At 44.0% G+C, this 21,385-nt stretch overlaps 1 protein-coding gene across 2 annotated transcripts in view; it reads left to right on the plus strand.

The window, feature by feature from the left end:
* The first annotated feature begins 9,671 nt into the window (after positions 1–9,671).
* FIBP (FGF1 intracellular binding protein) overlaps positions 9,672–21,385 on the plus strand; it is a 61,924-nt gene continuing 50,210 nt past the window's right edge. The window contains exon 1 of one of the 2 annotated variants that reach the window (XM_075836879.1): positions 9,672–9,749. The gene's annotated coding sequence lies outside the window, so the exon portion shown is untranslated. Of the gene's footprint in view, positions 9,750–15,683; positions 15,733–21,385 lie in introns of those variants that run through there. The other variant, XM_075836880.1, reaches the window with a different exon arrangement.

Below are 21,385 nucleotides of genomic sequence, written 5' to 3' on the forward strand. Positions count from 1 at the left end.
TTTGCGCTGGTGAGAGACAGTGTAACGTCTATGGCCGCAACGAGTGAGCTCCGGGCGGAATCCTCCTCCTGGGAGACGCCGGCATTCACTTCCTCGTTCTGACACTGGCTCCCACAGGGTGCGCGCGCCCGCACGTGCTTGGCCTCAAAGGGCCAGTATGCGCACATTGCAGAATAGCTGCAATTAGCCCAGAATGCCTGGACTATAAAAGGGGCTCTGTGCTTTCAATCATTGCCTGAGCGTTGTTGTATTTCCCTAGTTTGCCCTTGCAAATGGTCACCTTAGTGTTTTCCAGTTCCCAGTGTTTCCCATTCCTGCCACCTGTACCCTGTATCCCATGCTACCGTGCCTTGAAGAGTTGGAGTCGTGTTGTGCCCTCCGCTGCATCTACTGTGTCGCACCCCGCCGGGTGTCTGTCTACTGACAGAGCCTCATCTTAGCCTGAAACCACCACTACGGTCTACATTGCCTCAGGCACCCTTTTAGAACTATAGACATTACATATATACCTGTTTGGCCAGCTGCTATCCCGCTACGCGGTACGGCCCAGTAGGTCCACACCCCGCGCCGTGACAGATGTTATCAGGGGCGGATTGGGTGCTTAAAGTGGCCCTGGAACAAAATCTAAAAGTGGCCACATGTTGTGGGTGGGACCAGCACAAGTAGGCTGAGTCAGCAAACCGATAGCTGTAGCCACATGGGAGATATATGTAATAATGCAGCCTTATTATTATTGTCAGCATTGGGCTGTGTTGACATCTGCATTGGACGTTCTTAGGCGGCTTTCACACCACAGTATTTCTATTACTATAATGTATGTGCTGATAAAGCTCCAAGGAGATGTATTAAACGGTTTAACAACGGATGTCTCTGCTATCCGTCCTCCATAGGCGCCCATGTTAAAAAAAACAACACATACATATACATGGAATAGCGCAGCCTTCAAAGCTATTCCACGCAGCAAAAAAAAGCTTTTTTTAGCCTCCGTTGGGTGTATGGGGGTCTATGGATCCATTTATCGTATACGTCAGGAGCTTTCCCGCCTCATACAGTAAACTAAAAAAAATTATGACCAAAATAGTGCAGCATGCTGGACAGCAAGTGGTAGGGGTACTATGGGGAACAGAAAGTGGCATAGGGGTCTCATGGGGTGCAGGGGATGCTGAATAGGATTTTGAACCATTATTTGTGGTGAGGAGAACAGATGGTGGCAGAGACTCTGTGGGAGGAGGGGGGAGAGGGGCATAGAAGGAGGCTGAGATTAAGTGGGGGGTCAGGGGGGGAGAGTGTAGGTGAAAGCTGGACCGTATTTAGTGCTGATGCCCCCTATAGCTCCCGAAGTTACGGAAAAAGCACAGAACGCAGGAAATGTAAGTATAATAATTCCTTTTTTATGTGTCACTAATTATTTATTTTTTTGTGTTTTTTTTTTACAGGTTCGGTTGTTGTACTACTTCAGATTCGAGGACTACTTCAATGACGGCGTTTTTTTAATTCTGAATAAAATGGTTAATGAGAGTGGTGTGGGGGTTTTGGTTTTATTTCAATAGAATATATTTATGTCTCTGTTTCTTTAACTATATTACTACCGCCTTAGCAATGGCCGCTGGCTGATTGACAGAGTCCATTAGTAAGGCAGGGCTTAGTGTTAGCCGGTGAAAAAGGCAAACACTACCCCCCCCCCCCCATTATTACCCCAGTACTAACCGCCACCAGGGGTACTGCGAAGAGCGGGTTACGATCCAGTACCCGACCATCTGTAGCGATGGTCGGGTACTGGGGTGGCCACATGCTGGTATTATTAGGCTGGGAAAGCCCCAAAACAGTGGGTCTTTCCCAACCTGGTAATGCTAGCCTGCTGCTGCTATATTGTATCTGGCTGGTTATGAAAAATGGGGGCAAACCCAGTTTTTTTCTGATTATTTGATTGAAAAAAAAGTGACGTGGGGTCATTTATTGAGTATGCTAGGTTGTGTCACAATTATCTGTGGTAATTTTGTTGTAGTTTTATCTACGATTATGATTTTACAATAGTGTTTGTTTATAAATATTTGTATGTCAGGATAATGTGTGTTCAGAACCATGTGAAGGATTCCTATCTGATGCAGCTCAATGGGGCACTCATATTGGTGTTGAAGCTGTATGGTTTCAGTATTGGCTTCTGCAGAAATCAGTGATACTAGCATATTCTGGAGGCGTGCTTGACACGACGACAGAGATATAAAAATTTGCTGAGAGGGCAACAAAATATGCAAAGACTATATGCACCCGACCGTGGAAAAACTCAGTAATTGCGGACCACAATATGATCCGCAATTATGGACCCACCCGGTTCTATTAGCCACGGACACCTTTCCGTATAGCTGCGGAAGGGTGTCCATGATGTAGAACCGTGCCGGGAAATATGGAGCATGTCCTACTTTTAGTTTTTTGCGGGCCGTGCTCCCATACTTAGTATGTGAGCACGGGACGACCGGCGGGAGTCGGCGACCAGCCGTGACCGCAATTGCAGGAAGACTTCAGAGACAAATTAAATTGGACTAAAAAGAAAAAAAAGTGTCAATACCTATACTGATCTAGACCAAAGACAAACGTCTCAATAAATGTCCGCACATATCAAAACATAGAAAATCAATACCTAGAAGTATATATGTGGACATATCAATATCCAAGAAAAAGTAATACAAAAGTACAGAATGTGTACCATGCAAAATTCAAATACCGTATTTTTCGGACTATAAGACGCAGTTTTTAGCAAGAATAAATCTTGCTAAAAAGTCCCTGTGTCTTATAGTCCGCAGTCAAGGGACCCGGCATCGCCGGGCCCCATGACCGCTTCATTACTTAACCCCTTCCCGACCCATGACGTGCCGGAACATCATGGAGCTGGAGGGGGGTGATGTATGGAGCGGGCTCACGCACTGAGCCTGCTCCATACACTGCAGGTGTCCGCTTCTGTCACGCTGCTCTAACGGCCAGGAACAGTAATTTCGCTGTTCCTGGCAGTTTAAAGGGCTTGTGCCATAAAACACATGTATCCCCTATCCACAGGACAAGGGATGCATGTTTGATCGATAAGAACGGGCACTGAAAGTTACCAAGAGAAGATGTGACTTCCGCGTTCTGTGTCCGGCAGCTTCATAGAGATCAATGGGATTCTTCTGCGCATGCGCGAGCGGCTCTCCATTGATCTCTATGCAGCTGCAGAACAGATAAGCCGGACACAGAACCCAGAAGTTCAGGCTTCTCATGTAGCCCTTGACTTTCGGTCCCCTGTTCTCCTTATCACTGGTGGTCCCAGCAGTGGGACCCCCAGAGATCTCACACGTGGATAGGGGATAAATGTGTTTTATGGCAAACCCCTTTAACTAGTTAAATGCCGTGGTCAATAGCGACCGCGGCATTTATAGGGGTTTTTCTATGAAGGATATTTATGACATATCCACAGGATATGTCATAAATGTCAGTTAGATGCGGGTCCCACCTCTGCCACTTGGTTACATGTGGAGTTACTGAAACAGTGTAACTCGCATGCTATGCTGCTTCCGTAACTGCCATTCACTACTATGGGAGTTAGAGAAACAGTGTAGCTCAGCGAGTTATGCTGTTTCAGTAACACCACATGTAACCAAGTGGCCGGGAGAGCACAGAAAGCTAGAACGGGGTTTAGGGGGCCCCGTTCTAGAGATAGGTGCGGGTCCCAGAGGTGGGACCCGCATATATCTGACATTTATGACATATCCTGTGGATATGTCATAAATGTCCTTCATAGAAAGATTTTTGGTCACCTTAGTGCTTAAAATATGAAATAAAAAAAAAAGTGATCAAAAAAATCGTATGTACCAAAAAATGGTGCCAATAAAACTACAGCTCGTCCCGCAACAAAATTAGCCCTCACACCGCTCAATCGTTGAAAAAAAATATTAAAAAAAATTGGGCTCTCAGAATTTGGTGAAACAGAATAAATTATTTTTTAACAAATAATTTTTTTCAGATTCTCTGTTGTCTAAAACCTGGGTGCGTCTTATGGTCAGGTGCATCTTATAGTCCGAAAAATACGGTACTTTATTAGAAATGTTATAAAAACAAGTCGGCCATCAGGATCTAAAATGAACATACAATTAAAATACAATAGTGTGGTGATAAGTAAGGGACCACAGCAATGACATGCAGTTATCATGCAAACAGAATAAGACGTGATACTGCAAAAGTAGACTACACGGAAAGACATATGGTCAATTATGAAACAGGAAGGAGTACAATTTCATAAACACAGGGTAATAACCAACGTCAAGGCCCTAGACCAAATACCAACCCGTATGCTGCATATTGTGCCCAAACAAACAGTCACCACACTAAGAGCCCTGACACACGTTTCGCCATCAGCTTTTTCAAGGGGTCGAAGTCTAGGAAGACTTCAGAGACAAACTAAATTGGATTAAAAAGAAAAGTGGCTTGGAATAGAGAGGAAGAAGTTTTGCCTAGGAAGGTCTCTACTTTCATGCCTGGGAACTAACAAACTGTACTTTCACACATATGTTTTGAGACCTGTGAAAGAGTTAGCCCTTATTCACACGACAGGGTTTCCCGGCCGGGTGACAGCCGTTCATAAAACGTCCGTCACCCGGCTGCAGTAGGAACAATAGACCCCTAATGGGGATATTCACACGACCGATTTTTTGACGGCCTGGGAAACCTGGCCGTCAAAAATTGGAACATGTCCTATTTTCGGCCGTTTACCCAGCCGCCCGGCTCCCATAGAAGTCTATGGGGCCGGGTAATACACGGCCATCACTGGAATGTGTCCCGAGTAATGGCCATGTATTCCGTCGCTCGCTCTCTCCTCCTCACAGCGCAGAGTGCATTTGAGGAGGAGGAGTTGATGCCATTCGGACGAATGGCTGTACGCTGGAGGTACACTGTGTGGCAGGGCCGGGGTGTACAGCAGGTGGAAGGGAGCACTGCACTGGCTCCCTTCCCCTGCTTCCATGGCGCCGCTAGCAGCTGCTGCTGCTGCTACTATTGTAGCGACGCCACTATAGCAGAGCATGGAGGTATCTCCCCGCTCTGCTATGTGCTAGCCCCACTTTAGCTCCCTGAAGGAGCGGAATCCCCGTGTGTTCGGGGATTCCGCTCCTGGACAGAGCGCTTGATGTCTCTGTCCATATCTGGGCAGTGACATCAGGGGAAACTCCTGAAGCGGAATCCCCGAACACATGGGGATTCCCCTTCAGGAGTTGCCCCTGATGTCACTGTCCAGATATGCCCGGCCCGGAACGGATGCAAAACGAATGCAAACCGGTCGGGAAAAACGGCCGATTTTATCGGCCGACATTCGGGCGGGACCCAGTCGTGTGAATAAGGCATTACGCCTCATTCACACGACAGGGTCTGAGTGTCGGCCGATAAAATCGGCCGGTTTGCATCCGTTTTGCATCTGTTCCGATTCCGTTCCGTGTTGCCGTTTTTAACCCGTTTTGCATCCGTTTTTTTCCCTGTCCGTTTTAAAATCGGATGCATTTCATTTAAATTTGTTGCCACACACAGCCCTCTGTAGATAATGCCAAAAAGCACCCTGTAGGTAATGCCACCCAGCCCCCTGCAGGTAATGCCACCCATCCCCCTGCAGGTAATGCCACCCATCCCCCTGCAGGTAATGCCACCCAGCCCCCTGCAGGTAATGCCACCCAGCCCCCTGCAGGTAATGCCACCCTGCTCCTTGTAGGGGATTCCGCTTCAGATGTGAGTGACGTCGCTGTGTCCATATATGGACAGTGTAGTCACTCACTTCTCCTGTAGCGGAATCCCCGGCCACGGGGTCAGGGATTCCGCTTCAGAAATGAGTGACGTCGCTGTGTCCATATATGGACAGTGTAGTCACTCACTTCTCCTGTAGCAGAATCGCCGGCCAAGGTGTCGAGGATTCCACTTCAGAAGTGAGTGACGTCGCTGTGTCCACGTGAAAAGGCGTCAGCCTAGCCTAAGGCACCTTAGTGACTCACGTGAAAAGGCGTATTGGTGGTCACTAAGGGGTTAAAAGTAAAGGAAAAGAAACATACCATAATTAGTCGACTGCCTACACATCCTAAAATGATTGGAACTGTTTTTCAATGGAGTCAATGAAAAACGGCTCCAAAAACGGCCCAAGAAGTGACATGCACTTCTTTTTCGGTGGCGTCTGTTTACGCGCCGTATTTTGACAGTGACGCGTAAAATTATACCTCGTTAGAACAGAACAGTGTAAAACCCATTGAAAGCAATGGGCAGATGTTTGTAGGCGTAATGGAGCCGTTTTTTCAGGCATAATTCAAGGCGTAAAACGCCTGAATTACATTTGAAAACAGTGCGTGTGAACACACCCTAAGGCCTCATTTACACGAGCGTAATATACGCGCGTGCTTTTCACGCGTGTCGTACGCACCTATATTACTCTATGGGGCAGTGCAGACAATGCGTGAATTTTGCGCAGCGTGAGTGCGTTGCGTAAAACTCACGACATGTTCTTTAATCGTGCGTTTTTCGCGCATCGCGCACCCATTGAAGTCAATGGGTGCGTGAAAACCACGCATGCCGCACGGAAGCACTTCCGTGCGAACTGCGTGATTCGCGCAAGAGCTGTCAAACTGAATGTAAACAGAAAAGCACCACGTGCTTTTCTGTTTACAAACATCCAAACGGAGTGTCAAATTAGAGATGAGCCGGCTGAACTCGTTTTGACTGAACCCGGCAATAAATTTTCCGGTACGTGACGTCAGGAGACAGTCACTGTACACGGTGCTGAAAGAGTTAAACTGGTTCAGCACCCTGGACAGTGACTTCCGATCACAATATACATGAACGTGTAAAAAAATAAAAGAAGTTCTGACTTACCGATAACTCCCGGCTTCTTCCTCCAGGCTGACCTCCCGGGATGACAATTCAGTCCAAGTGACAGCTGCAGCCAATCACAGGCCAAGCACAGGCTGCAGCGGTCACATGGACTGCCGCGTCATCCAGGGAGGTGGGGCCGGATGACAAGAGGGACGCGTCACCAAGGCAACGGCCGGGAGACCGGACTGGAGGAAGCAGGAAGTTCTTGGTAAGTATGAACGTCTTTTTTTTATTCACAGGTTGCTGTATATTGTGATCGGAATTCACTGTCGAGGGTGCTGAAAGAGTTACTGCCGATCAGTTAACTCTTTCAGCACCCTGGACAGTGACTGACGTCGACTAGCCTCATCTCTATGATGGCGGCTGCGCGAAAATCACGCAGCCGCGCATCATACATTGATGACACACGGAGCTGTCAAGTGCCTTTTGCGCACGCAAAACGCTGCGTTTTTTTGCGTGAGCAAAACGCACACGCTCGTGTAGTTGAGGCCTAACAGGCAGGCAGAGAGGTTGGACATGATGGGGTCATTCCCAAAGAGCGAAATAGTAATGTTAAAATAGTTTCATATATTGTCCTATACAAGGGAAATATGGCTCCGTATTAGGACATTTATCTGCAGGCGAAACAAATTTCTGCTGATTTGTTCCTCTATAAGGATGGGTTCACACACCCTATTTACGGACGTAATTCGGGCGTTTTAACCTAGAATTACGTCCGAAAATACGGCTCCAATGCGCCGGCAAACATCTGCCTATTCATTTGAATGGGCTTTACGATGTTCTGTGACAACGGTAATTTTTTTTACGCGCCGCTGTCATAAGACGGCGAGTAAAAATGACGCCCGTGTCAAAGAAGTGCCTGTCACTTCTTGGGACGTAATTGGAGCCGTTTTCCATTGACTCCATAGTAAAACAGCTCCAATTACGTCCGTTATGGATGCTGCGAAAAACGCCTGCACATGCCATTACGTCTGAAATCCGGAGCTGTTTTCTCCTGAAAACAGCTCCGTAATTTCAGGCGTATCGGACGCTGCTGTGTGAACATACCCTAAAGCTCACCAAAGAGTTCTGGCATATCCGCAGGTAAGGCTTCGTTCACATCTGCGTTGGGGTCCCGTTCTGACGTTCCGTCTGAGCTTTCCGTCAGAACTGTACCCTGAGCAGACACAAACTGACACCGATGGAAAGTAGAGGTTTCCGTTTCCATCACCATTGCTTTCAATGGTGACGGATCCGGTGCCCATGGTTTCCGTTTGTGTCTGTTGTGCACCGGACCCGTCCTTTTGCCGGAAGCAATAACATAGCCGACTACGATATTGCTTCCGGCAAAACGACGGATCCGTTGCACAAAAGAGACAAACGGAAACCACGGGCACCGGATCTGTCACCATTGAAAGGAGGTAAACCCGGTACGTTACGATTAGATTTGGCTTGAGGATAGAATAGTGTGGGGAATCTAAGGGATTCATCTGCCGCCCCCTCCTCCAAACCCTTGCAATGAAGTATGCTGAAGGCACGAGCCAGGCCAGGATCAGATCAACAGCAAGGTCAGGAAACAAGCAGGGTCAGTAACAGGAAACATCATCCATAAAGTAATGACCTGAAAATTCTGCACTCTGGCCTCCAAAAAGTAAGGATGAACCCGCCTTGTAGAGAGGAAGCCTTTCACTAGTTCGGACGATGTCGATTATGCAAGCAGCAGCCCAGGAATTAGTAGGGGTACCCAGGGGTATAGATAAAGTGGGTGGTAGGATTTAGGCAGGTCCTGAGAGAAGCCGATGTCACCTAAACGGGTATTCAAATTTTTACCTGCGCTATGGTTTCTGTCAAAAAAAAAAGGAAACCTTACGGAACGGAGACAAATGGAAACCATTAGCAAAGGAAGCATTACAACTGAAATCAATGGTAACGCAAACGGAAGCTATGGTTTCCCTTGATGGCTTCCTCTGACGGAAAGGTCTGACTCCATCAACGGAAACCGAGCGCCGCTATGAACAGAACGTATGACCCAGGCTCCATGCAGTTGCAGTGAAGTTTGGTCCACCTGCAATGAGCAATGTCACGGTCTTGTGGCTGTAAGACCGTATACACACACGAGCATACTAGAGCTACTTTTCGGAGTCTGTATTAAGCTCGTGTGAAAAGAGGCCTAACACAGAGTAAGTTCACACTGATTTTTTGAAGTTTTTAGACGCAGAAACCGCGTCAGAAAACGGCTGAAAATGCCTCCCATTGACTTCAATGGGAGGCGGAGATGTTTTTTTCCGGCGAGCAGAAAAACCGACTCGCGTGAAAAAGATGCGACATGTCCTATCTGCGGGCGTTTACGTCGCTGACCTCCCATTGACAGAGAAAGCGTATTTCGCTGCGTTTCTTGCCCGCGCCGCTCAATGCCCGCGGAGCGAAATACGCACTGAAAATCGGCGTGCAGGCAGAGCAAAATCTGCTTCAAAATTCCAAACTGAATTTTGAGGCAGATTTTCTGCCTGTAAAAAACTCAGTGTGAACCCGGCCTATGGTCTCGCTGAAGTTGCACGCACATTGTTCAAGACAACTTGATGCATTACACAGGACCACTATACACCTCACATAGTTTAGTACAACACACCCAGACATGCAACCTCACACCACGCTTTCAGTGTGAAGCAGGGTACACAATATCGTGGTCAAAATATGTTTTAAGCCGCGACTTTACGATCGCGGCAAAAAAACAAAACGCATTTTGACAGCCTAACAAGAGATAAGACAGTTCCCCTGCTTTTCTATCTCCCGCTCACTGTCTGACCTTTCTCCAATGAGCGCTCGCACGGTAAAGACACCACGGTCATGTGATCGTGACGTCAGCAAGGTCCTTTTGCAGAGGCGCACGCTCTTGGACGGTAAGTGGGGATAGAGTGGTTAGATGCATTCGTTACAGTAGAGGTCCTCTCTGTGTGCGGCTATGTGGGACATCTGGGGATGCATCAGAATAAATCCCGTGGATAAATTGTGTGACCTTTATTTTAAAAGTCTCCTATACCTCTGACAAATCATATGAAGGGACCGGTCTGTTTACTAGAGGCTATGGATTCCAAAATGTCGGCTGTGAGAGCTCCAGTGGTGGCGGCCATTTTCCTGTGGACTTGTTTGTGTTCCTGTTAGTGAGGGTTGAACCTAGAATGTATGTGCTCTGCTGAGGGTCTACTTGCAGCCATACATTCTGTCCTGTACTCAAGTACCTAGAATGTATGGGCTCCTGTGAGTTTCTCCTAGCATCACATATGGACTCCTCTGAAGTTTTCCTTGCAGACCACATGGGTTCCTTTGAGTTTCCCCCTCATTCTTTAGCCATTGTTTACAGGGTGCTCAAAAACACCCGACGTGAAACGTTTAAAAACCGCTAGCGTATTTTAAAGCGCTTTTTGAACTACAAGCGTTTTTGGTGCGTTTTCGTCATGTTTTTTTATGCATTTTGTTTTTGTGTGCGTAATTAGGACTCCCATTGACGATGGCAGTTAGGCGTGTCTTTTTGCGAGTTTTACGCTCCAAAGAATTGACCTAATGCTTCTTTGTTTACGCTACGTGTTTTTTAAACACGCCTGCATGAAAAAAATGCATTGCTTGCACTAACGGCGCGTTTTCCCATTGATGTCAATAGGAAGTTCAACCCCTTCCCAACATTTGTCGTAAGTATACGTCATGGAAAGCCAGTGCTTCCCGCAATTTGTCGTATACTTACGACAAATGGATGGCACCGGCTCAGAAGCTGTGTCGGTGCCATCATCCCCGGGTGTCCGCTGTGTGCTACAGCTGACAACCTGCTGTAATGACGGGCACTGAGGAATAGCCCGGTCCCTGCCATTAACCCCTTAAATGCAGTGGTCAAAAGCGATCTCTTCATTTAAGGAGTTTGCAGTCCACCACCACTCCAGCAACAAAATTTCCAGGGTGCCGGTGGCTGCAATGGCAACCGGAGGCTTAAAACTGGCCTCCCTCTCTGCTCCGGAGGCGTGGCCTAAAAGGCTTCTGTAGCTGACGGAAAGATGGCGCCGGCTCAGGAGCTGAACCAGCGTCATCAGCGGTGGATGTCAGCTGTATGTTACAGCTGACACACTCCTGTAACGGCAGGAACCGGAGCTAGCTCCAATCCCTGCCATTAACCCCTCAGATACAGCGATCGCTGCATCTTAGTGGTTGGCAGCAAATCGGCAGCCCTGCAAGGTAGTGCAATGTATTAGAAAATAAATCAGACGGACCTTAAAGTCCCCTAGTGGGTTTAAAACAAATTGTGAAAAAAAATATAATATAAGTTTCAAGTAATAAAATAAAACACTATCGCCCTTTTTCCCTTATCAAGTACTTTAGTATTGAAAAAAATAAAATAAACCATACATATTTGGTATCGCCACGACGGAACGGCTTGAACTATAAATGATGTTATTTATTCCACGCGGTGAACACCGTAAAAAAAAAATCCTAAAAAACAATACCAGAATTTCGGATTTTTGGTCACTTTGCCTTACAAAAATTGAAATAGAAAGTGATCAAAAAGCCGCATATATCCAAAAATGATACCTATAAAAACTATAGCTCGTCTCGCGATAAAAAAGCCCTCATACAGCTCCGTCGACGAAAAAATTAAAATGTTATAGTTCCCACAACCTTGGCGACAGAAAAAATACATTCTTGTTACGAAAGTAATTTTATTGTGCAAAAAGTTGTAAAACATAAAAAAAAGTGCTATAAATTAGGTATTACCGGAATCGGACTGACTCGCAGAATAAAGTTAAAGAGGCTCTGTCACCAGATTTTGCAACCCCTATCTGCTATTGCAGCAGATAGGCGCTGCAATGTAGATTACAGTAACGTCTTTATTTTTAAAAAACGAGCATTTTTGGCCAAGTTATGACCATTTTTGTATTTATGCAAATGAGGTTTGCAAAAGTACAACTGGGCGAGTTTAAAAGTAAAAGTACAACTGGGCGTGTATTATGTGCGTACATCGGGGCGTGTTTACTACTTTTACTAGCTGGGCGTTGTGTATAGAAGTATCATCCACTTCTCTTCAGAACGCCCAGCTTCTGGCAGTGCAGATCTGTGACGTCACTCACAGGTCCTGCATCGTGTCGGCCACATCGGCACCAGAGGCTACAGTTGATTCAGCAGCAGCATCAGCGTTTGCAGGTAAGTAGCTACATCGACTTACCTGCAAATGCCGATGCTGCTGCAGAATCAAATGTAGCCTCTGGTGCCGATGTGTCCTCGCTCGTCTGACACGATGCAGGACCTGTGAGTGACGACACAGCGTGATCTCTCGAGGGGTGTAGTTTCGTAAATGGGGTCACTTATGTGAAGTTTCCACTGTATTGTTGTCTTAGGGGCTTTGCAAAAGCGGCATGGTTCCAAGAAACCAATCCAGCAAAATCTCTGCTTCAGAAGCCAAATGGCGCTCCCCTTTTGAGCCCTGTCATGTGCCAAAACAGCAGTTTATGCCCACATATGGGGTATTTCCGTACTCCAGAGAAGTTGCTTTACAAATGTTGAGGGGCCTGTACTTCTTTATTCCTTGTGGACATTGTTGGTTTTTTTTTTTTAGCTGAAACTGCATCTTATTGGAAAAATTGTTATTTTTTTTTCATTTTCACGTCCAAATTCTAATAAAATCTATGAAACGCCTATGGTGTGAAAATGCTCACTACACCCATAGATGAATTACCTGTGGGGTGTCGTTTCCAAAATGAGGTAGTTTTTTGAGTGTTTCCTTTGTTTTGGCATCAAAAGAACTCTTCAAACCTGACATGGTGCCTAAAATATATTCTAATAAAAAGGAGGCCCCAAAATCCTCTAGGTGCACCTTTGCTTCTGAGGCCGGTGCTTCAGTGCATTCCCACACTAGGGCAACGTGTGGGATATTTCTAAAAACTGTAGAACCTGGGCAATAAATATTGAGTTGCGTTTCTCCGGTAAAACCTTCTGTGTTACAGGAAAAAAAATTATTAAACATAAATTTTAGCAAAAATATAAAAAATTAGTAAATTTCACCTCTACAATTCTTTCATTCTTGTGAAACACCTATAAGGTAAAGAAACTTTCTAAAAGCTGTTTTGAATACTTTGAGGGGTGCAATTTTTTAAATGGGGTGACTTATGGGGTTTGTATTCTATACGCCACTCAAAGCCACTTCACAACTGAACTAGTCCCTGTAAAAATAGCCTTTTCAAATTTTCTTGAAAATGTGAGAAATTTCTGCTAAAGTTCTAAGCCTAATAAAAGTTTTACAGTAATAAAATTCAAAATCCCCCTTTTTCCCTTATCAGTCCTTTTTTATTATTCATTTTTTTAAATAAATAAACTATACATAATTGGTATCGCCACGGCCTGAACTACAAAAGTATTTAGTTATTTATCCCGCTCGGTGAACGCCATAAAAGAATATAATAATAAACCATACCAGAATCACAATTTTTTGGCCACTTCACCTCGCAAAAATTGGATCAAAAAGTCGCATGTACCCAAAAATGGTACGGATCGAAACTACAGTTTGTTACGCAAAAGCTTTCTTGATGGAAAAATAAAAAAGTCATGGCATAAGACAACACAAAAAGTAAAAGATTTTTTCTAAAAAGTATTTTATTGTGTAAACGCCATATGACAAAAAAAAACGATAAAAATATGTTATCTCCGTAATCGTATCGCCCCGCAGAATAAAGTGAATGTCATTTATAGCGTGCGGTGAACGCTGTACCAAAACAAAAAACAATATCAGAATTGCTGTTTTTTAGTCACCATGTCACTTAAAAAAAAGAATAAAAACTGATAAAAAAAAAGTCGCATGCACCCCATGAAAACTACAATGAATTCCTCAAGGGGCCTAGTTTCCAAAATGGGTTCACTTTTAAGGGGTTTCCCCTGTACTGGTATCTCAGAAGCTCTGCAAATGCGACATGGCGCCCAGAAACCATTCCAGCAAAATCTACGTTGATTTCTGCATCAATCTCTGCACTTCGTTACTCTGTCTGTGGTAGTTACAGCAGAGGAAGCGTGATCTCGCGAGATCTCGCTGTAAATGACAGGTTACAACGAGATTACGCTTCCTCTGCTGAAACTACCACAGACAGAGTAACGAAGTGCAGGGATTGTGAATAGACATTCCGTGGAATGTCTATTCACTGTCTAAACACTTCAGTATTGTTAATGTGTTAGTATAAGACAGCACATAAGGATCTAACAGGATCCCTATGTGCTGAGTAAATGAATAGACAGGAGTGCATGAGGCTGATTGGTCAGCGTCATACACTCCTCTGTACAACGGCCACTTGGTCTAAAGTAAAAATACGCCCACTTGGGCATTAAGCAACTCATTAGCATAAATCTAAAATCGCTAATAAAATGGTAAAAATAGATCGTTTTTTTTAAAATAAAAAGCACTGCTGTCACCTACATTATAGCGCCGATCTCCTTATGTTTTTTTTTCCTCTTTCTGACTCATTGAAATGGGGTTTTGGAGGCGGAAACCGCCTCAAGATGGGTCATGTTGCTTCTTTTTACCACGACGAGTTTTTTTTACTCGTGGTAAAAAAACTAGTCTGCCTCCCATTGAAATCAATTGGAGGCATTTTTGGGCGGTTTTTGAGGAGTTTTTTGGCGCGGTTTCTGCCCCAAAAAACTCTGTGTGAACAGGGATTAGTGTGAACAGGGCCTACTACAGGATCTCTTGGAACAGATCCAGCAGCAGGTGAGGAAAACGTGCTGACTGGATTGTGTGTACCAAGATGTCTCACGTAGGTGGAGTGAGCAGACTTAGGCTGGATTCACACGAGCATGTTCGGTCCGTAAAGTACGGAACGTATTTCGGCCGGACGCACGGATCTATGTTAGTGAATGGGGCCGTTCAGACTGTCAGTGAATTTCACGCAGCGTATGTGCGCTGTGTGAAACTCACGACATGTCCTATACTTGCCCGTGTTTCGCACTGCACGCACCCATTGAACTCAATGGGTGCGTGCAAATCGCGCACGGCACACGGAAGCACTTCCGGGTGCCGAGTGTGATGCGCGCTACAGTAGTAAAAAGAATGAATGAAAACAGAAAAGCACCTCATTCTTTTCTGTTTGTAAACATAAAAACAGTGTCATAATGATGCCGGCTGTGCGAAAATCACGCAGCCACGCACCATATACAGATGCCACACTGAGCTTTTGCGCACGCAAAACACAGCGTTTTTTGCGCACGCAAAACGCAGCGTTTTTTGCGCACGCAAAACGGACACGTCCGTGTGAATAAGGCCTTAGTGTGTAAGACCGTGTGCAGGGAGGGAGGCTGGCTGTAATTAGGCTGTGTTCATACTGAGTTTTTTGCAGGAGGAAAATTCCTTCAAAAACTGCTCCAGAGGTTTTTAGCACAGTGGCTTGACAAAACCTCGTCAAAACACTCATCGAGGCGTTTTTTTTTCCCGTTTCTGACTGATTGAAATGGGGTTTCAGAGGCGGAAACCACCTCAAGATAGGTCATGTCGCTTCTTTTTACCGAGACGCCGTTTTTCTGCTCGCGGTAAAAAAACTCGTCCGGCTCCCATTGAAATCAATGGGAGGCATTTTCGGGCGCTTTTTCACGAGTTTTGCGGAGCAGTTTCTGCGCCAAAAAACTTGTAAAAAAACTCTGTGTGAACAGGGCCTTAGAGCAGGGAATGATCCTGTGAACATAGAGGGGCGTGGCAGTATGCAAATAGCTGAGATGCTTTGGAGGAAGGGGGGATGTAACTGTCTCCTCAGATGCAGCAGGGGATCATGGGTATGGTGGGTTACAAGACAGGAAACAGCCAGAAGCAAGGGATGTAAACAAACAGGAACAGCAGCAGGGACAATGGAGATCAAACAGAAACTGGTTAGAAGTTTAACCCCTTAATGACCAGCCTATTTTGGACCTTAATGACCAAGCTATTTTTTACGTTTTTCAATCGTCGCATTCCAAGAGCTATAACCTTCTTATTTTTGCGTCGACATAGCTGTATAAGGTCTTGTTTTTCGCGGGACAAGTTGTGTTTTTTAATAGCACCATTTTTAGGTACATATTATTTATTGATTAACTTTTATTAACTTTTTTTGGGGGGGGGAATAGAAAAAAATCTGAAATTTCGCCACTCTTTTTTTGCATCCTAAATCTACGCCGTTTACCGTGTGGTATAAATAACACAATAACTTTATTCAGCGGGTTGTTACGATTGCAACGATACCAAATTTGTATAGTTTTTGTATGTCTTACTACTTTTACACTGTAAAAACGCTTTTTTTTCTAAATTATTTGTTTTTGTGTCTCCATATTTGAAGAGCCGTAACGTTTTTATTTTTTCGGCCGATGCGGTTGTATGAGGGCTTTTTTTTTGCGGGAAGACTTGTAGTTTTTATTGGTACCATTTTGGAGTAGATGCGACTTTTTGATCACTTTTTATTACAAGTCAGTATTCACAGAAAACAGCAATTTTTCCATAGTTTTTTTTTTTTTTTTTTTTTTTTACGGCGTTCACCGTGCGGGTTAAATAATGTAATAGATTTATAGTCGGGGTCGTTACGGACTCGGCGATACCAAATATGTGTAACTTTTTAACTTTATTTTGTTTTTTTAATAGTAAAGCATTTTGTAAGAGGAAAAGCTGGGTTTTTAATTTTTTTTTTCAAATTTTGTTTTTTAAATTAACTTTATTCAACTTTTTTTTCACTTTTTTACTAGTCGCACTAGGGGACTATAATATACGTTTCTGCGATCGCATTTATAATACACTGCAATACTTTTGTATTGCAGTGTATTACTGCCTGTCCGTTTAACACGGACAGGCATCTGCTAGGTCATGCCTGCGGCATGACCTAGCAGGCATTCATGACAGGCAGACCTGGGGGCCTTTATTAGACCCCCGGCTGCCATTAGAGACACAGACACTCGGCGATCGTATCGCCGGGTGTCGGTGGGAGAGAGAGGGAGCTCCCTCCCTCCAAAACCACTCCGATGCGGTGCTCGCTATTGAGCACCGCATCTGAGGGGTTAAACGTGTGAGATCGATACTAATATCGATCTCACACGGCAGAGCAAGGATGCCCCCAGCCCTCAGCTACCTCTGGCAGCTGAGAGCAGGGAGATTTGACAGCTCCCTGCTCTGTTTACTTATTCCGATGCCGCGACGTAAAAAGTCTATGGCATCGGAATAAGGCCCGTTAGTGACCGACGTAGAAACACGATGGGCCGGTCACTAACGGGTTAATAGGGGGGTATTAGGGAAGGCAAACCAAGGCTGGGGGACACTTTTTAGATTTATTTTTTTCTGGACAACCCCTTTAAGGGTTTAAATACTGACTGTATCGACCTAATTTTACCACTAACTTAACCCGTTAGTGACCGCCCCATAGTGTTTTTACGTCGGCCACTAACGGGCTTCATTCCGATGCACAGGTAGCTGAGGGCAGGGGACATCCCTTCTCGAACGGGTGAGATCGATATAACATCTCCGGGTGCCGATGTCTTCTATGGCCCCCAGGTCTGCCTGTAGTGTATGCCTGCTAGGTTTTACACAGACGGGCATAACACACTGCAATACAGAAGTATTGCAGTGTATTGTATTATAAATGCGATCGGATGATCGCATAGTGAAGTCCCCTAGTGGGACTAGTAAAAAAAAAAGTTTAATAAAAAGTAAAAAAAAAAAAGAAAAACCCACTTTTTCCCCTTACAAACTGCTTTATTGTTAAAAAACTAAATAAAGTAAAAAAGTTACAAATTTTTGGTATCAACGCGTCCGTAACGACCCCAACTATAAAGTTATTACATAATTTAACACGCACGGTGAACGTCGTAAAAAAGTAAAATAAAAAACAATGCAAAAATTGCTGTTTTCTTTGAATCCTGCCTTAAAAAAAAATGTGATAAAAAGTGATCAAAATGTCGCATCTACTCCAAAATGGTACCGATAAAAACTACAGGTCGTCCCGCAAAAAAAAAAAAAGTTATGGCTCTTCAAGTATGGAGACACAAAAACAAATCATTTTTTCTAAAAAAAAAAAGTGTTTTCACTGTGTAAACGTAGTAAAACATAAAAAATCTATATAAATTTGGTATAGTTGCAATCGCAACAACCCACTGAATAAAGTTATTGTGTTATTTATACCATATGGTAAACCACGTAAATTTAGGACGCAAAAAAGTGTTGCGAAATTGCAGGGTTTTTTTCTGTTCCCCCCCCTTCAAAAAAAGTTAATCAATAAATTCTATGTACCCCAAAATGGTGCTATTAAAAATTACAACTTGTCCCGCAAAAAACAAGACCTTATACAGCTATGTCGACGCAAAAATAAAAAAGTTATAGCTCCTTGAATGAGATGAGGGAAAAACTTAAAAAATAGCTTGGTCATTTAAGGACGCAGCCTAGTTTGGGGCCTATTCAGAGCCTATTTTTGAAATCTGACATATTTCACTTTATGCGGTAATAACTTCGGAATTCTTAAACCTATCCAAGCGATTCTGAAATTCTTTTCTCGTGAGACATTGGGCTTTATGTTAAGCCGGATTCACACGATCGTGTTCAGTCCGGGATATACAGTCCGTATGTCGGCAGTATTTCCCGGACTGAGCACACTGCAGGGAGCTGGGCTCTTATCGTCATCGTTATCTATGACGCTAGGAGTCCCTGCCTCGCTGCGGGAAAACTGTACGGGACAGTAGTTCGGTGGAGAGGCAGGGACTCCTAGCGTCATAGATAACGACGATGCTAGGAGCCCGGCTCCCTGCAGTGTGTTCAGTCCGGGAAATACTGCCGACATACGGACTGTATATCCCGGACTGAACACTCTCCTGTGAATCCGGCCTTAGTGGTAAAATTTGGTCGATATATTCAGTGTTTATTTGTGAAAGATTGCAAAATTTTGAGGAAAAATGTAGAAAAAAAATAGAATTTTTCAGAATTTAAATGCATCTGCTTGTAAAACAGACAGTTATACCACCCAAAATAGTTACTAGTTCACATTTCCCATATGTCTACTTTAGATTGGCATCGTTTTTTCAACATTCTTTTATTTTTCTTGGACGTTACAAGGCTTAGAACATAAACAGCAATTTCTCATATTTTTAAGAAAATTTCAAAAGCCTTTTTTTTCAGGTACCTGTTCAGTTCTGAAGTGGCTTTGAGGGGCCTATTTATTAGAAACCCCCATAAAACACCCCATTTTAAAAAATAGACCCCTCAAAGTATTAAAAACAGCATTTAGAAAGTTTTTTTTAACCCTTTAGGCATTTCACAGGAATTAAAGCAAAGTGGAGGTGAAATTTGCAAATTTCATTTTTCTTGCTGAATTTCAATTTTATTCTATTTTTGTTTCTGTAACACAGAAGGTTTTACCAGAGAAACACTACAAAATATGTATTGTCCAGATTCTGCAGTTTTTAGAAATGTCCCACATGTGCCTCTAGTGCGCTCGTGGACTAAAACACAAGCCCTAGAAGCAAAGAAGCACCTAGTGCATTTTGGGGCCTCTTTTTTTTTTATTAGAATATATTTTAGGCAGCATGCCTGGTTTCAAGAGGTGTTGAGGTGCCAAAACAGTAGGAATCCCCCAAAGTGACCCCATTTTGGAAATTACACCCCTCAAGGAATTCATTTATGGCTGTTGTTATCATTTTGACCAGACAGTTTTTTCACATCACGTATTTGAATTGGGCTGTGAAATTAAAAAATATTTTTTTTTCCCATAACATGTCATTTTTGATCAAAATTTCGTATTTTCACAGGGAACAAAATGCCCCATTTTGTTGCCCAATTTGTCCTGAGTGTGACAATACCCCATTTGTCAATGATAAACTGCCGTTTGGGTCCATGGGAGGGATCAGAAGGAAAGGAGCGCTATGTGCTCTTTGGAGTCCAGATTTTGCTGGATTGGTTTCCGGGTGCCATGTCGCATTTGCAGAGCCCTAGAGGTATCAAAGCAATGGAAACCCACCAGAAGTTACCCCATTTTGGAAACTGCACCCTTCAAGGAATTCATTTATCAGTATTGTGACCATTTAGACCCCACAGTTTTTTCACAGAATTTATTTGAATTGGGCTGTGAATTAAAAAAAATAAACTTTTTTCCAATAAAATGTAGTTTTAGCCCAAAATTTCTTATTTTCACAAGGAATAAAATACCCCATTTTGTTGCCCAATTTGTCCTGCTTGCGGCAATACCCCATTTGTGGTGATAAACTGCCGTTTGGGCCCATGGGAGGGCTCAGATGGAAAGGACCATCGTTTGGCCTACTGGGGATTTTCTGGGGCTAAGTCATGTATGCAGAAGCCCCTGAGGTACCAGTACAGTTGAAACCCCCGAGAACTGACCCTGTTTTCAAAACTACATCCCTTAACCCCTTCCCGCTCCTTGACGTACTATTACGTCATGGCAGCTGTATCGTTCGCGCTCCATGCCGTAATAGTACGTCTCGGGAGTAACGGCCGTTTCGGCCGTCCTCCCGACACATACAGGAGCTGTGACGCTGCTGTCTTGTTCAGCAGCTGTCACAGCTCCTACAGCGGGGACCGATCGCTGTGTCCCCGCTGATTAACCCCTTAAAAGCCGCGTTCTATAGAGATCGCGGCTTTTTAGGGGTTAAGCTGCCATCGCCGGCCTGCTACGCGATAGCGGCCGGCGATGGTGACTATGGCAACCGGACACCAAACAATGGCGTCCGGCTATGCCATAGACGGAAGCCTAGTGGGTCCTGACAACGTCAGGACCCACTATGCTTGCTGTCAGTGAGTAGCTGACAGTTCTAATACACTGCACTACGCATGTAGTGCAGTGTATTAGAATAGCGATCAGGGCCTCCTGCCCTCATGTCCCCTAGTGGGACAAAGTAATAAAGTAAAAAAAAAGTTAAAAAAAGATGTGTAAAAATAAGAAAATAAAAGTTTTAAAAGTAATAAAAGTAAAAGTCCCACTTTTTCCCTTATCAGGCCTTTATTATTAATAAAAATATATAAACAAACAAATAAACTATACATAATTGGTATCGCCGCGTCCGTAACGGCCTGAACTACAAAATTATTTTGTTATTTATCCCGCACGGTGAACGCCGTAAAAAAAAATATTAATAAACCGTACCACAATCACAATTGTTTGGTCACTTCACCTCCCAAAAAATGGAATAAAAAGAGATCAAAAAGTCGCATGTACCTAAAAATGGTACTGATGGAAAATACAGTTCGTTACGCAAAAAATAAGTCCTCGCACGGCTTTATTGATTGAAAAATAAAAACGTTCTGGCTCTTAGAATAAGGTAACACAAAAAGTGAATGATTGTTTACAAAACGTATTTTATTGTGCAAACGCCATAAGACATAAAAAAATACTATAAACATCTGGTATCGCCGTAATCGTATCGCCACGCAGAATAAAGTTAATATATCATTTATAGCGCACGGTGAACGCTGTAAAAAAAAAAGTATACAAAAACAATAGTAGAATTGCTGTTTATTAGTCACCACGCCACCTAAAAATGGAATAAAAACTGATCAAAAAGC

Source organism: Rhinoderma darwinii, chromosome 9 (assembly GCF_050947455.1).
Source record: "Rhinoderma darwinii isolate aRhiDar2 chromosome 9, aRhiDar2.hap1, whole genome shotgun sequence".
Classification (NCBI taxonomy): domain Eukaryota; kingdom Metazoa; phylum Chordata; class Amphibia; order Anura; family Rhinodermatidae; genus Rhinoderma; species Rhinoderma darwinii.